Here is a 15,244-nt window from a genome sequence, read left to right as displayed (position 1 = left end):
CCCCCTAAAACTCTTCGGAGTGCTGGAACTTCTCCTGTGCAACAATCATTATTGCAGGCGCTGCATCCTCCTGATGTATTGACATCAAAGGACTTACAAGATGCTCTTGAAAAACATACCCAGGTAATTTTGGAATCAATTAATATTAGATTTGCACAGATGGAGGAGAAATTGGAGAAATTGGAGGAGAGAATGGAGGAGAGGATGGAACAGAAGCTCAAAGCGATGAGGGTAGACATCTTGACTTCAGTGTGTAAAGTGGCTCGGTGTGTGGAAGAATTGGAGGAAAAGCTAGAAGACTTGACTCAAAAGAATGCTATATTAGAAGCAAAAGTATTGGAGAATGAAAATAAAATGGAAAAGGAACTGTGTCTTGCTGAATATTTCCAGATGCAGTTTGCCATTAGAATTAGAGGCTTAAAGGAGAATACTAAGGAAGATCTAAAGCAGCTGGTTTCTGAGGCTTTTGAAATAGTGTTGAAACAGCCAGCATCTGAAATAAAAGGAGGCATGGACAAAGTGTTTCGTGTGAATTCATGGATTGCCAGACAGAGGAAGTTGCCTAGAGATGTGGTGGTATATTTTGCAAAAAGGGAAACTAGAGATGAAGTTATACAAGCTGCTTATGATACTAAAGTTATGATTGCTAATCAAGAAGTTTTGGTCTTAAAAGAAATTCCTCCAAAGATTCTAAGGAGAAGGAAGGATTTTACATTTCTTGTGCAAGAGCTCAAGCAACGAGATATAAGGTTCAGATGGGAGATCCCAGTGGGGTTGATGGTGACGCACGAAGGTAAAAAGTACCGTTTGGTTACTGTGATGCAAGCGCGTGATTTCTACAATAATGTTTTAAATGTAATGCCATTAACACTTTTGGAAGCTGGAAAGGGATCTGGAGAAGGAGTGCATCAAGAGGCCGAAGATGGTCAGATAGAAGACAACGGTGTTGGAGGAGATCAAGATACAACCTCGTTGGATGAATCTATAAAACAGAGGGTGACGCGTGCTGCTGCAAAACGATCTAAGAAGAGAAAGTAGCAGGAATCGCAGAAGTCTTTGGAACTTTTACGATATAGTCAAGTAGTCAAGTAGGGGAGGGGGGAAAAGATTTGGGTGTAGACGCAATATATTTCTATATTTGGTGGTTTTGTGGAAAGGGTGAGCTTTTTTGGATTAAAGTTCAAGTTTTGTTTGCAATCTTTTTTTTTTTTCTTTTCTTTTTTGTTGTGTTTGGAATAATTATAGATGTGGTACTGGAAGAGGAACGGTCGATTACAGAAGAGTTGACTTTAAAGTTTTTTGATTTGGGATCCTTGGTTAATTTGGAAAATTATTTGTAAGAATGTTATATCATGGAATGGATAAAATGGATGGAGTTTATTTAGGATAAGTATAGGGTTGAGAAGGGTTTTTTTTTTCTTTTTCCTTTTTTTTTGTTTTTAATATATGTTTAATACTATTAAGGTTTGTTCCATTCTATATAAGCTAGAGAGTGTCCTTTTCTTATTCTAGTTTTTTTTTATATATATATTTAATATTGTTAAGGTTTGTTTTATCCTATATAAGCTAGAGAGTGATGGATTTTAGAATTTATAGTTGTTAGTATATGGTTGCTTAGGTTTGCTTTTTTTTATATATATATACCTTGTATTCAGCTCTGGGAAGTAGGGGGGGGGGAGGGGGGGAGGGAGGGGGGGGAGGAGGGAGGGGGGAGGAGGGGAGGTAGGGGGGAGGAGGGAGGGGGAAGGGGGGTTTTTCAAGGGAAAATTGTATTTTAAAACTTTTCAATAAAAAAAAAAAATAACTATTTTTTCTTATTGTCTAAATCAGAGATTTTAACACAGAAAAACATTTCACAAAGGGGGCAAGCCAAATGTTCCTTCTCCCTTGGCCCTGAGAATTGTACCTTTTAAGAAACATTATGGTTGGTGCTGAGTTCACATCTACTATGTAGTTTCTGAAACATCTTTCTTCCCTTGCTTTTATTTTATTCTCAGAGAGCTTGGATATTTTTTAGTTATCTTTATAATGTGTTAGGGAGAACAGATGTTACTCCTGCTGTTGTTATTTCCTATTGCCTATCTTTCATTGCTTTCAAACATCATGGGGCCACAACTGCAATCAGAAAGTCTGACACAAGGGGTCCCTTCAGGTTACAGGTTTTTATGGCTATAAGAGTTTATTGTACAATAAAAGACAGAACATTCACACACTCAGATACCTTGGCCTTGTCACAACTGAATAAGTGCAAAGAATACCACCTCCATCTCTGACAATTTCACTGAAAGTCTTCTCTGTTGAAAGTCAATTATCTTTGTCAAATTGTCTGAACACAGATAGAAAAAAAATGCAAAGGATTTTTTTCCTGCACAGCATTATATGGACCTGCCATTCTTAAAATTTCCCAACTGTATTGTTTCTGAACCTGGATTAGGCAAGAGTTTGCATTCACTTGTAGATTAATTGGTTCTTCAATCTCACCTCAAACGGTAAAATTTCTGCAGGAACCAATCTGGGTCGGTCCCCAGGATCAGAGATTTAGTCTTCCGAGCTGGAATCCATCCTCAGGGAACTTCTCTCTAGCAGTGTGTGTGCTTTAGGCTATTCTGTGTGTGCCTGTTATGTGTGGCTTTTTAGTTGTTGATTGGGGTGTTGATGGATAGCTATTAAGTCATTGGCTGTTGTTTCCTTGTGCACAAGGATGGGGTCCATCATGAGTCCAAAAGCTCGGAAGACTAAACTCAGTGACAGGCCCAAATTGGATCCTGCAACATTATCCTGGGACATGTATATTTGCCTTCATTGTGTAAAATTTCTGTTGTACATAACCAACAAATTAGGTGGCAATTTGTAGCTGTTTCATTTAATCTATTTGGCTAAAAAAACTAAATTAAATAACAGATTCAGTACAATTTTTTTCCAGGGATTCTAGTGTGTTCATATATTAATTATTTATAGAGAAAATGGAAAAGAGAACTTACAGCTTAAGTAGTTTTTGCCGAGGGAGAAGGAAATCTTTACCTAAGCGATACATAGTCAATATAAAATAAACAGCTGTGTTAAAACTCATTTATGGCTTCATATTCAAACTACTGCCTAGATCTATAATGGGATTTTGATCAAAACTGGCTTTAAAAAGAAAGAAAAAGAAGCTATCTTATTTCCCCTTTGTAAAATAGATTAAGGCAACATAGTGTTAAACATACTTACTAAGGCAAGCCCCTGAGTCAGATCTAAATAAGCACACTTATCAATAGGAATATGATAAAAAGGTAAAAATAGTCCAGAAAGGAACATTATATGCTAATGACACTTTCTCCATTACACATCCAAAGAGTAAAAAGAAACTACTGCATCTATCTATTTTAGGGGGAAAAAATAACATGCATTCCTGAAGCTCATGTTGTATGCTATTGCGTTAAACCATGTCTATTTAAACTAGCCTGACTTGTCATGTAGATATGTAAGGCATTTCTGGAACATTGATGGAATAAACTATCAGGGGTAGTTTGACAAATTGGAGCTTCTAATATGAGTAGGGGAAGAGGATGTTTCTCTTAAGGATGCTTTGGCTGAAAAAGAAACAGCTACAGGCCAAAAAAAACATCCAGTAAATCTGGCTCAATATGCCAATCAGAGTATTTTCTTTTTCTTTATTTTCTTCATTTATTTATATGCATTTTTACAACAGTTCATTTAGTTAACATTTGAAGTTACACCGGAAAAAGTGACTTATGACCGTTTTTCACACTGACAACCGCTACAGCAACTCCGTGCTCATGCGATCGAAATTCAGACACTTGTCAGTTGGCTCGTATTTATGACGGTTGCAATGTCCCAGGGTCATGTGATGATCCACTTTTGCAACCTTCTCACAAAGTCAGCGGGGAAGCCAGATTCACCTAACAGCCATGTTACTAATTTAACAAGGCAAGTGATTCACTTAACAACTGTGGCAAGATAAAATGGGGCAAAATTCACTTAACAACTGTCCTGCTTAGCAAAGGACATTTTGGGTTCATTTGTGGTTGTACGTCAAGGACTACATGTAACAAGGGAACAAATAGGTAGGTAGGTAGGTAGATAGATAGATAGATAGATAGATAGATAGATAGATAGATAGATAGATAGATAGATAGATAGATAGATATACGTACACAAAATTCACCTGGCTTAGAACCCAATGTCTAAGAGCATTCTCTTCCTTTGTGCATTCCTATACAGGTAGTCCTCATTTAATGCCCACTCGTTTAGTGACCTTTTGAGGTTACAACTGCCAAGCCCAATTCTTTCTCTCACATGGTATCTGGGCTGAGTTCCTTCCTAAGAATCTGCTTCTTCATTACATTTCATCACAACAATGGTGCTGAACAAGGATTACTTGCAATGATTCCTCCTAGTTGTGGCTGTTCCGCCATCCCTGCAGTCACATAATTGTGATTCAGGCACTTGGCAACCAGCTCCTAATTGCAATGTTACAGCATTCTGTGCTCACACGGTTGCCATTTGCAATCCCTTCATTGCCAGCTTCCAACCCACAAAGTCAACGAGGATTTTGTGACTGACTTCCAGATCCCAACTGCCTTCAGCAAGCAAGGTCTGTCTACCTGCATTCTTTACCGTGAAGATGGCACTTAAAAGGCAATGTTCCCCCCCCCTTAGTTAGTTGACAAAACAAAGCAAAACAGAGTGAAAATTATCAGAAAAAACAAAACAAAATAAGAGCGAGTACATAATGCAATAACAGCAAGATAAAACAGAAGTACAAGGACTTCTCATGCCTTTGAAATAATAGAAAATACTTGTAGCTTGAGATTTAGATGTTTTAAAGTTTTTTATTTCTCATGCCTATCTATATTTTTTCTGTGAAACACTTTTAATAAAGGATAATTGTATCTCATTTAATCGTTGCCTATAGACCCGTGGTGGCGAACCTATGGCATGCGTGCCACAGGAGGCACACAGAGTCCTCTCTGTGGGCATGTGTGCCATTGCCCCAGTCCTAGGCCTTCAGCTGGGCTTTATAAAACCTTTTTGCTTTCGGCCTCCACCACCATGTGCAAAAAACAGGTTCAATCAATCAATCATTTTCAACTTCTTGCGGGGAAAAAAATCTCGCATAGTTGGAATTTACTGATTGAACTTTTTAGTCCCACCCAGTCTGCCGTTACCACTGTAGCCATGCTCACCCAATGGGCCACGCCCACCCAATGGGCCATGCCCACCTAATGGGCCACCCCACCTCTCGGCACCCAATGATACATAAGTGGGTTTTGGGTTGCAGTTTGGGCACTCGGTCTCTAAAAGGTTTGCCATCACTGCTATAGACTTTTTTTCATTAGACACAAGTAACATCTGTCTTTAGTCCACTGGGTAATTTGACCCTGAAGTTATCTTTCCAATACTGAAGAACTAATCTAATATATATGGATACAAACAAAGCTTTGGATTTTAACTGTTTATCAGCAATGATGGTTGCATAGAACATGGAGGATAATTAAAAGATTGAATTAAAACATTGGAAAAGTGATATTATTCCAGATGCCAAGGAATGATTGTCAGAAATTTTGACCTATCTGTTCTGGAAAAGGAAATATATTCTACTAATCAAAGGAGGGTCCGATATGTGTTTCTGTGGCAGAGACTGCACTGCTCTCCTGTTAGGAACATTGAGACGCTTCCAGGTTGAAAGGATTAGCCATTGACATCACTGTTGTCTAGGGCAGGGGTCCTCAACCTTGGCAACTTTAAGACTTGCGGACTTCAACTTCCAGAATTCCTCAGCCAGTAAAGCAGGCTGAGGAATTCTGGGAGTTGAAGTCCACAAGTCTTAAAGTTGCCAAGGTTGAGGACCCCTGGTCTAGAGGAAGCCCAGTTGGGGGCTCTTTTCATATCCCAGATAGGAGCTGGAGCAAAGGACAGGAGCTCACCATGTGCCATGGCAGCACTCGGGTCTCAAACGCAGGCTTGCTAACCTCTAACCCAGCATCCTAATCATGTGAGCCACCATGTTCCAGTGCTGAGATTTTGTAACATCTTATAATAATATCTTGCGTTCATACTCTAATAGTGAGTTCATTGGTAAACCAGTATTACAGAAAGTAGTATGGAGGTGGATCCCCAGGTGGGAGGGAGTGCATTCCAGAGGAGTAAGAGGCAACTCAGCCCAGATGTGTGAGACGAAGAGGGTGAAGACAGCCCCTCCCTAATAGTTCAGAGAATATTTTGTAGATGCACAATAGTAGAGCCTTCAGTCTGGCAAGATTTTGGTGAAGCAATAAAGAACCTCAGCTTGGAAGAATCACCACATAGCATTCTTGGGTTTGGGACTGATATTAGTAACAATTGATAAGTATAAAATGTAAGAGCTGTTGTGATTCAGGGTCAGCCTGTGGGTTCGGCATTTGGGTCGGACGACTCAGAGGAGGAGGAGGGGGGTGTTGGAGAGGTTGCTGAGGGGGTTGGAGAGCTTGCTGATGAGAGCCCTCAGCCAGGCCCCTCCCACCTGGTCACAACGCAGACCCAGCTGTGTGAGCCTGACAGCGTGGATGAAGATGACCCACAGCTGGCCCTGTTCAAGGACACCCGACGCAGGAGGCAGTCAATCAGGAGTAAACAGAGGAAGGCAATGGGGCACCTCGGAAGGAGGCAGAGAGAAGCCACGCCCTGAACTGTATAAAAGGGGAACGCGTGGGAGGGCTGGTTTGCTGAAGGCAACCGCTTGAATGGCTCCTGTTTCATGGTTCGTGTCTTGTTCTGTTTGCTTTTGTATCCATAAATTTGGCAGGCTTAGTTCCAGCCTCTTGCCTTCTTGTAAAAGGGGTTGTCCCTGCCTTTTCTGCAGGGCCGGTAGCAGGCTGGTATAAAACAAGAGCAGGGTAGTTAGGTAGCTATGTAGGTAAGTAAGTGACAGAAATTATCATCACATATTTTTAAATAGTAGCACACTTACATTATTGCACTGCACTCATGCTGCAAAATTCACATTTCCAAGCTTTACATTCCAAATCGCATGCTTCATTCTATGGTAGCTTCCTGAGTTTGTCAAGTGCATTTCGAGACAATCCTATGGGTGCTATTAGCCAGTAGTGGAATTCAAATACCTGAACAACCAGTTCTTTTATTTGATGCAGGCCTGGGCCTACGAGATCTAGAATGGACTTCCGGAAGTGGCATCCACGCACTTCCGGTGGACTGTTCTAGGCCTGGGAGACCTCCTCCAGTCCTCCAAGGCCTAGAATGGACTTCTGGAAGTGGCATCCATGCACTTCTGGTGAGCCATTCTTGACCTGGGACGCCTCTTCCAGACTTCCGAGGCCTAGACTGGACTTCTGGAAGCTAGCCGGTTCTCCAAATGCAGCAAAATTTAGCTACTGCTTCTACTGAACCGGTGCAAACCGGCTGAATCCCACACTGCTGTTAGCGCACAGGCCATATTTGCTATTGCATAAAATTTGATTTAATTTTAACATCACTTAGGAAAACAACTTTAGCCAGGAAAGAAAGGCTAGATTTCTCTCCAGGTAATACAAATACAAACACACCTGTCTGTATCACAAAAGCAAATTGTATCTCCTATCATTGTCAGAACTGGCAGTCTCTTGCTTTTCCGTACAGAAACTACCTGATGATTTGTGAATAATTTGCCAAAAACATATCTAGAAACACTTTCCCCTTATCCTTGCAAATAAAGGAAAGATTTTAAAAAGGTTTATCTCAAGAAATCCCGTTTACAATGAACCTAGGCTATACAGGTCCCCTTCTTGATTTATAACTTTCCTTCCTACTTTCTACTAATATTCCTTAGGGGATAATCAAATAAATCTTGCTGCTTTGCATGGATATAGAACTGTGTTATGTAGCAAAATAGGATCATGCATCCTAGTTATACACGTAGATCAGAACTGTATCTCAGGAGAAAACACATAAACAGCTTGAAATACAATAGATCCCAGCCAAGTCTTCAGGCTGTCTAAACAAATCAGTTGGAAGTAATGAAGGGAAAGATCAATTTGGTTGCCCCCAAACCTGAAAGTAATTAAAATAGGCAGTACAGATCTGATGGGTCCATTTTATTTATTTAGAATAAGAAAGTTTCCTTTCATCCCCTGATTGTTGTGTAGTTCTGTTGGTCAAGTCCATTGATGGGAAACCTTCAACTTAATTGAAGGTCCACATTGTCCACAACACCTCAAGTAAGTTTCCTTCCTGCTCCATCTTGACTGCCACTGATGCAAACTACAAAGTTCACTAGGATGCCTGACTTTGCCTCATATCTTCCCGACCTTTCCCCCTCAAGGATTCAGATATGAGAAAAATGGGATTAAAATGGGATTAATAATCCCAACTCAGTCTACCAAAATAGAAATAGTTATCTAGGATTCAGACTTCACCCAGCTACTTTCTGTTCTTCCTACCAGGAGCACATCACTTCAAATAGCTGGTAATATGTCAAAAGGAAACCCTTGACCTCTCCGATTCAATTTCAGTTCAGATGCATTTTTTTGTATGTCTAAAAGATCATCCTTATAAAATAGAGAACCCTTGAAACAAATTTGTCCAGAACACGGAACACATTTACCCTAATACACAAAATAATAAAGCAGTGAAGAAAACAGTGAAAAGTTCTGAGATCTATTAAGAGAACTTCTGATAATAGTTTTACACATGTCTTTCTAGTTTGCATCCCAGACACGTCATGAAGTTCAATTGATTGCTAAAATGTCTGAATCAATAGAGAGTGAATCTGTCCGGGAAGGTGATGAAAACATCTGGCTCTCTAATATATCACAGTATATATAAATTATGAGTCACTTCCATCCATACCATTTGAGTATTCTACCCTACGTCAGCAAAATACAGGGACCCTATATCACTCTGTACAGGCAAGCATTTCATCCCGTAGCTTAGAAGAGATGGCATAAATTGAGAAGTCAGTCACTTAAGAAACCTGACTTTGCTGTCCCAAAATTTAAGGGTTTTGGTTCAATGAAGTTGTTCTCTTTCTAGCGTGAAAATGTATAACCTGCTCTCATAGATGATTCTTTCCCAATTACATCAGATAGATGTAGGATTTGAAGCTGGAAGCAAGACAGAGTTCGTATATATCCCAGCACTGTCCTTGTTCTTTTGACCTGGCCTTCATTGAGATGTGTAGTTCTCACTGGATCATCCAATAAAAAACACAAAATAAGGGAGATGTCAGCTTGAATGAAACTTACTGAGTAGATGTGTTCACAACAATGTATTCCACTCAGATCTTGGGTTAAAGAGCATTAGGTTTAACTTAAACTTTAACTTAGTTGTGCAAGTATGGGAGATATTTTGACCAGGTAATAAACCCTCTCTTCTTCTTACCAACACTGTGCTGCACTCTGCACAAGCTATGCTTAAAGCAGCATTGCAAAACTGTGTGTGAGAGAAGGTGTCTTTTATCTATGGCAGACATGGACAACTATGGCCTCTTTATGACCTGGGAACTTCAACTCCCAGAATTCCTGAGTCAACCATGCTAGCTCAGGAATTCTGGTAGTAGAAATCCAGAACTTGTGTTAGGAGCCCCTACTTCTGACTGTGGCAAGAAAGGTTGTAGAATGGGGCAAAGTCACTTAACAAATATTTCACTTAGCAACTGAAATGTTGGCCTCAGTTGTGGTCATAAGCAGTGGTGGGATTCAGCCGGTTCACACCACTTCAGCAGAACCGGTAGTTAATTTTTTGTTGCCAAGGCCCAGAATGGACTTCCAGAAGCGGCATCCAGAGAACCGGTGGTTCACATATTTGAATCCCACCACTGGTCGTAAGTCGAGAATTACCTGTATTTAAGGAGCAGATAGAATCAAATAGCTTTTCCTGGATACAGACGAGGACACAGCTTCATATCTTAGAGAAGCACAAATTCCCATTATCTGTACTTTGGGTTATTGATTTGATTCATTTGAATTGTACCATGCTTCTGGCTTCATTCAATTTAGCACACCTGATCATAGATAAGGATTTGAAGATAGGACACAAAGATCTGATTACCTGCTTGCCTGTAAACTGGGTGGCTGTGAGCAAATCACTTTTTTTCTATCTTACCCACATGTCATTGGGTTTGTGTTGGGATTAAATGAGATAAAACCTGGCCATTATTTGTAAAGTGAAAGGTGCAGTACAAATTATTAATAATTGCAAAATGCCATCTTCACCCTTCATCTTTAAGTAAATCTTTTCTCAGGGTAACTTAAACAAAAGACAGGTTCTGCTTCATCGGGTTATCCCATGAGATCCTTTCCATGAGTGTACAGATAGTCCTCGACTTACAACCATACATTTCTGTTGCTAATTGAGAATTGTTAAGTGAGTTTTGCCCTGTATTACAACCTTTCTTGCCACCTTTGTTAAGTTAATCACTGCGGTTATTAAGTTAGTAACATGGTTGTTAGGTGAATCTGCCTTTCTTTGCTTGTCAGGAGGTCATAAATAGTAATCACATGACCCCCAGACAGTGCTACTATCATAAATATGAATCAGTTGCCAAATATCTGAATTTTATTTATTTATTTATTTTATTTATTTTATTACATTTATATACCGCCCTTTCCCGAAGGACTCATTTACAGGGTGATTAAAAAACAAAGATACAAAAGTTAAAAACAAATTTAAAAAAATTATATTCGTCCCTGCATAAATAAAACCCCAGTTAAAATTAAGATTAATTCTCAGCCTGGGCCAGAGAGCTCGAAGAGCCAGGTCTTCAGGTCCCGGCGGAATGAACGGAGGTCGGGGGCAGTCCTCAGCTCCACTGGCAGCTGGTTCCAGAGGGCAGGCGCACCCACTGAGAAGGCCCTATCCCTGGGTGTCGTCCGCCGGCAATCTCTTACCGGTGGCACCCTGAGAAGACCCTCCCTGTGGGAGCGCACTGGACGAAGGGAACTTGATGCCGGCAGCAGGTGTTCCCTCAGATATCCCGGACCCAAGCCATTTAGGGCTTTATAGGTCATCACCAGCACCTTGAATCTCACCCGGGATCATGTGACCAAGCGGAGACGGCAACAGTTATGGGAGAAATGGTCATAAGTAATTTTTTTCAGTGCCATTGTAACTTTGAAGTAGAGCAACTAAGATGATTAAAGGCCTGGAGACTAGAACATAGGAAGAACAGTCGCAGGATTTGGGTATGGCCAGTCCAGAGAAAAGAAGGAGTAGAGGTGACATGACAGCAGTATTCCAGTATTTGAGAGGCTGCCACAAGGGGGAGGAGGGGGGGGTCAATTTATTTTCCAAAGCACCAGAAGGCAAGACAAGAAACAATGGATGGAAACTAACCTAGGTGTGAAGCAACCTGGAATTAAGGAGAAACTTCCTGACAGTGAGGTCAATTAACCAATGGAACAGCTTTGCCTCCAGAGTTTGTGGGTGCTTCATCACGGGGAGGTTTTAAGAAGAGATTGGACAGTCACTTGTCTGAAATAATAATTAATAATAATAATAATAATTTAATTTTTATACCGCCCTTCTCCCGAAGGACTCAGGGCGGTGCACAGGGCAATACAATAAAATACAATATATAAAAATTAAAAGAAATATTAAATACAATAGCCCAATTCAATAGATTAATACAAAATGTTAAAATACCCCTAAACCCGTCAGACCAGGCTGGCTTGTTCAAATAAATATGTTTTTAGGTCACGTCGGAAGGAGCGAAGGTCGGGAGCCATCCGGAGCTCCACTGGTAAACGGTTCCAAAGGTCTGGCGCGCCCACAGAAATGGTATAGGCTCTCCTGCTTGAGCAGGGGACTGGACTAGAAGACCTCCAAGGTCCCTTCCAGCTCCATTCTTATTCTGAATCTAAAGCTCACTAAATGAACTGTTGTAAGTCGACTATGTACGTGGGCACACATGCAGAAGTGACTTCTCACCCTTTCCACTCTTTTACAGCTGCAATATGTGTGCACTTCCTGGCCCTTCAATCTTTCAGTGAGATGAAGGAAATGCTGTCAATGGGTATGACAATCAGTCCTTTTGTACACAAAGTGAAAAGGATGACATTTTAGCAGTGGGCTAAAAAGGCAGGGGAAGAAATAGCTTGTGCAGATTGAGAATGCTTTACAGATGCCATTGAATGAAATGCAACAACTTTACTGTTTCTTCAAATGTGTTCCTTGGGCCATCAGGATGCTATGAACACTTTGCAGGTATGCCACAGGTGTTTGTTACAGAGATTTCCTTTAATGAAGTTCACCCCAGACATCGATGAAATATGCCTTGATATATAAACCAAGTCACAAATCCCATTAAATTTATTACTGATTCTCTCATAATCCTTAGGAAGCTTACCATTAAGAGCCGTGGTGGTGCAGTGGTTAGAATGCAGTACTGCAGGCTACTTCTGCTGACTGCCAGCTGCCAGCAGTTCGGCAGTTGAATTCTCACCAGCTCAAGGTTGACTCAGCCTTCCAGCCTTCCAAGGTGGGTAAAATGAGGACCCAGATTATTGGGGGGCAATAGGCTGACTCTGTAAACTGCTTAGAGAGGGCTGTAAAGCTCTGCAAAGCTGTATATAAGTCTAAGTGCTATTGCTATTAAATATAAAGCTACGTTCTTCAAACAATGGTATAGAAAATAAACTCTTGAGAGTCCCTTGGACTCCAAGGAGATCAAATAAGTCAATCTTAAAGGAAATCAACCAACCCTGACTGTTCATTGGAAGGACAGATATTGAAGCGGAAGCTCAAATACTTTTGCCACCAAATGAGAAGAGAGGACTGGTTGGAAAACACCCTGATGTTGGGAAAGAATGAAAGCAAAAGGAAAAAGGGGATGGCAAAGGATGAGATGGTTAGATAATGTCACTGACACAATGAATATGAATTTGGGCAAACTCTGGGAGACAGTGGAGGATGGGGGTGGGGGAGCTGGCGTGCTAGGTCCCATGGGGTCGCAAAGAGTTGGACACGTCTTAGCGACTGAACAACTAAATAGAAAATAAAGACCTGCATTAAGATATGTTTACTTTTATATTCAATTTTGATTTTTACTGGTGTTCCTTATTTAAAAGAGGTTGGTGTTCTATGGCCTAGAGAAGATTAAGAAAAGCTTAATTATCATATCTTGCTGGTTGACCCCATCAGAAGAAAAACCAAGTTGCCATCAATATCATTAAAAAAAAATCAGCTTAGACGTAAATCATTGCTCCCCTTCCAGACCCTAGATTTTAAAAAAATGTAGAAGTGCCTTCACATGATAGAAGAGAAAAATTGAGAAATTGCTTTTGAGATAAAATAGGTCATTGAATCATCATCTGCTACCACCAAGCAGATCTCAAAAAATCCACAACAGATTTGTACATAGCATTAGACTGTGGTTTGTTCAATGCTCCCACAACACAGTAAAGCAGAGAAGCCACATTTAGTGTAAAGAAGACACCATGTCCATCATAATTTTGATAAGCAAGACCATCGGTCACCTGGCATTGTACACGCAAAGCAGAATGGAAGTTGCCCTCATTTCTCAAGAACGTTTAATTTATAATTTTGCTGAGATGAGTTGCTAAAGATGAAGAACTCGTTGCAGTTTTCAAAGGAGGGGATTTTTTTGTTACAGACACAAACAAACTGCTTAGGGTTTACATGGAATTTGTGTTACATAAAAACAGTAACAAGCGAGCAAATAAACAAACCTTTCCTGAAGCTTCCAGGCTGCAAGCAAACTCTTTAATATACTTTAACGTGAGCCTAGCTAGCCTCTCAGGAGCAAAACAGAAGATCCATGGGATTCATGAGCTATCACCTTGGTGGGAAGAAAAATAACCCCTTTCCCCATGAGTGCAGAAATAAAAGTGGACTCAAAAGGTCTCTTTCAAGGTTAGAACAAAATTTGCATTTATCAAGAGACCAATATTACAACAAAACCTGCTGGGTTCAGGAGGTAGCCATGGATGTTCGGTGGGCTTCAGAGGGAAGGTAGGGTTATTGAACTCCAATATAGAGTACTCTGAAACCTTGATGGCTAGTAGTGATAAAAGTCTTGGATCAGATTGTATCTGTGCAGATTCTCCCCATTCGATGACCCCAGAGAGCTTCATAGTTTTCAGAGGAAGTGTAGATGACCAGGCTGAGCCCGAGGGAGGGATCAAGCACATCATTAGTCTCACGTCCCTTCATGCTGACAAGAGATCTAAGTCCAGCCCACCTTGAATTCTGTTGACTCTTATCTACTGCCAATTTCCTTTGACCATTAGTAGTTCAGATTCTTGTAGAGAACGTTAGCTTGTCATAGACCTGTAGTCATTTGAACCACCTTGCTTCCTGATTTCTTGCACCCAACAGAAATCTGGCAATGAAATGGCATGAGAAGTGTCTAGATGACCACTGGAAGAAAAAGAAGAGTGAACTTGGCCAAGCAGAGGTAACAGCCCTTATTAAGGATTACTTTGTGACTACAAAGGCAGCAACATGTCCTTATTCTTTGATCCCTGTGGAGTCTACAAATAGCTGCCGGTGGCCCTGTTCAAAATAACGAAGGTTCTCTAGGCAAAAAATAGTCAGAACACTTGCACAGGGCCACTTGTGGAGGCATTTGTTGGATATGGTTCTGAGATGGACTACAGCTTATGCAGATCCTTTGGGATTGTTTGGGGCACTATCTGGCTTGGTTTTATGGAAAGAGTTCAAGGCTGTTGATCCTGAAGGATCTTTAGGGCTAAGTATAGCCACCTATGAATTACATCTATATCTCTCTTGTTGGTAAAGGCCTTTCAGGAGAAGACATAGCATCAGTGTGCTGACATTCTACCAGGCTAACCAAGTGGCGCTGTCAAGGATCTTCAGGGACTATTGGTCCTGCTCCAATAGTAGGTGACTGTTATGTACAGGATGGCCTTTACGCGAGTCCATCTTGTATAATAGTTTTGCCTACTTCTGGATCAGAAGACCCTGCTCAGGGTCTTTAGGTCATCACTTCTTTTGGTTGCCTGTGAAGTCCATCCCCCAGCTGCAATCGGTCCAGAATGCAGTGGTGTAAGTAGTTATGGGTAGATCAGGGGGTTCCCATGGAATACCACTACTTTGTGAGCTACATGGGTTCCCAGTAGGATTCTGAGTATTCTTCAATAGGTTACCACTTTTAATACTCATCATGGCACAGGATCACATTATTTACAGGAGTACTTCTGATTATTTCTACTCATCCCACAAAACCTGACCAGTTAGGTATACTGTTGGAATGTTCTGTGAAACAATGCCAGTTGACATCTTTGTT

General features: G+C 40.8%; 1 protein-coding gene across 1 annotated transcript in view; it reads right to left on the bottom strand.

Moving 5' to 3' along the window:
* ARHGAP24 (Rho GTPase activating protein 24) overlaps positions 1-15,244 on the bottom strand; it is a 446,454-nt gene that overhangs the window by 392,325 nt on the left and 38,885 nt on the right. The window lies entirely within an intron of this gene.

Source organism: Vipera berus (assembly GCF_964194415.1).
Source record: "Vipera berus genome assembly, chromosome: 7".
Lineage (NCBI taxonomy): Eukaryota > Metazoa > Chordata > Lepidosauria > Squamata > Viperidae > Vipera > Vipera berus.
The sequence above is the reverse complement of the archived record's forward strand: the minus strand, read 5'-3'. Positions and strand labels throughout refer to the sequence as shown.